Source organism: Hipposideros armiger, unplaced genomic scaffold, assembly GCF_001890085.2.
Source record: "Hipposideros armiger isolate ML-2016 unplaced genomic scaffold, ASM189008v1 scaffold_10, whole genome shotgun sequence".
Taxonomy (NCBI): Eukaryota; Metazoa; Chordata; class Mammalia; order Chiroptera; family Hipposideridae; genus Hipposideros; species Hipposideros armiger.
Window position 1 is genome coordinate 6,117,305 of NW_017731360.1, and position 2,581 is coordinate 6,119,885.

Genomic DNA, 2,581 nt, shown 5'->3' on the forward strand with positions numbered 1-2,581 from the left:
GTTAATGAACTTGGAGAGAGCTGTACTCATGGGAGCAGGGCAACCTACAGGAACTGCAGCTTTTGGTGGAGGTGCCACAATCATATTATGAATATCCTGATCTCACTCTCCTCCTTCCCTCTGATCTCCTGCCAGTGTCTCCTATGGCCAAATTCCACCTGAAACCATAAAGCAAGGGGGCCCAGGTGAAACTGTCAGCAGGAGTCAGCCCCGGGACACACAGCAGGGCAGAGAAGCTTGGAGAATGGAAGTTAGGTCAAGAGTAGCTAGCCCAGGGCTTCTCTGCTCTTCCTGGACTCTGCTTTGTGGAGGGGCTGAGAGACGGTGGCTGTGTTTATCTTTTAAAGTAGTGCCTGATGCCAGAACACCCTTTCTTAACCTTCGAGGCCCAGGTTACTTTGTCTGAAAGGCTGTCGCCAATCCTGGAGTCTCTCCCATCCATGGCCTCCCTGGTTCTCAGTGCCTAGCACATCAATCAGCTCAGTGATTTGGCATTATTCTCTGCATGGGTTTGTCTCCCCAGGAGACAGTTCTAGCTTGCATTCTCTACCCTGTGAGAGCTCTTTGCAGGCAGGGGATTGGGCCAAATAAAGCCATTTGCTCTGACACAGCGCTTGGCCCAAACCAAGAGGCAATGTTTTCCTATAGCCTCGCTACCTCACAGCCTTGGTATACGCAATGTATGTCTATTTCCCTGAGAACACTGGGGCTCTTTGGTGGTGAGTGGCCCCAGTCTGGCACACAGAAGGCATGAAATGTCGCCTGAATTGGCCTAGGTAGGACCATCCTTTCCTTCCTTCATTCAACAATTTTTTTGAGATTCTATTATGTGCCAAACTCTGTGCTGGGCCCTGGGGACGTAGCAGTAAATAAGACACAAAAAATCCCTTCCCTCATGGGGCCTCCATTCTAGTGGGAGAAGCAGAGAAGGAAGGCATTGAAAAGAAACAATATAGTAGATTGTAATAAGTGCTGTACAGAAAATAAACAAGGTGATGGGATAAACAGTAAATGAATAGACATTCATGCGGGTGCGGGGGGGAGGACACATCAGGGAAGGTCTTTCTGAGGATATGACATGTAAACTGAGACCTAAAGAAGAGTAGAAAGTGTGCTGTGAAGAGCTGGTAAGGGTGTTCTAGGCAGAGGGAACAGCAAGAACAACGGTCTGGAGATGGAGTTATTTCTGGGACTCTGGGAGATTCAGTGTTTTGGCCTAAAGAAGGGCTTCGAGGGGAGGCTAGGAGCCATTAAGGAATTCAGTCTTGGGGACTGCCCAGGGCCAGCTCCTAGGGTAGGGGTTTGGAGGGAAAGGGATGACACTTCTTTATGCCACCTTGCTGCCTGTTGCCTAGCACCAACAGCAAACAGTGCCACTGGCAGGCCTTACCCTCACTCCCTCAGCTCCCCTCTGACTGGCAGCAGCTGTCAAATGACCAGCAGCTGAGGCTTTGCCAACCTCCTCCCCTGGAATATTTCAGGGGTAAGTCAGAAAATGACTAGCAGCCTCCAAAACCCGACTTTTTCTCATGCATACCTTACAAGGGTGTATTTGGCTGCCCTGGGTGTTAATCTCCCACCCCCTTGCATTAGGCAGAGAGATAAAAATACACAGCCATAGTCGGCACACAGAGATACTCAGATTAATGACCACGGATGCAGGCCCCACTCACACACAGAGGACACTCCACATCTGTTTGTGAGCACCCACCCACATTCACAGGCATCAGCCCCTAGTCACTCAGATACACAATCACACACAGGACCATACACTCACCCGACAAACACAGTCACAGCGGCTACACTCCACAACCAGCATGACCATTACCTACATAACCACTCCCCGCAGGATTTTACAATCACACATCCACATGCCCGCACACAGACAAGTACCCCACAATCATCACAGAGTCACACATGGGCACACAATCTCCCCTTCCATACACCACACACACAGCCAGGTGGTGTTCATACAGCCAGCAGTGGGCACATTGATACAACACACAGCCCACACACATTCAGCACAGCCGCGCCATTACCCCACCCCCACCCCACCTCAAGACCTCTCTAATTAAACACACATCCAGCTCCTCAGCTACTTAGAGTGCACAGCATTCTTCTGCGATTGAGTCAAAGACCTCTCCAGACAGAGGGGCTAAGTGGAAAAACAGCATCAGAAACCAGAATGCCTGAGGCCTCTAGGAAGGGGCCAGGCAGCTTCCCGCTTGGGGAGAAAGACTTCAGTGTTGAAGTCTGATACTGACACTGGTGGCCTGGGGACTTGGGGGAGGAGGCATGCGTTGGAATGGATAGAAGCAGGTCTGGGTGGGGTGACAGGTCGAGCAAGGGGAGAGACCCCAGGAAACCTCGCAGCGCAGGGGCTGGACGCGGAGTTAAATACGGACTTAACCTTATAGGTTTAAACCCCTCCCAGGCAGTCCTTCCTTAACCCCGGCCACAGGCTCTCAGGCTCCTTAATGTCCCCAAACACACGGGGCGTGGCGTTAACCCTCCTCCCTCAGCCCTTCACAACAGCTGCGGGGCCGCGCGCCTCCCCCCTGCGCGGGTGAGGACCGCAAGG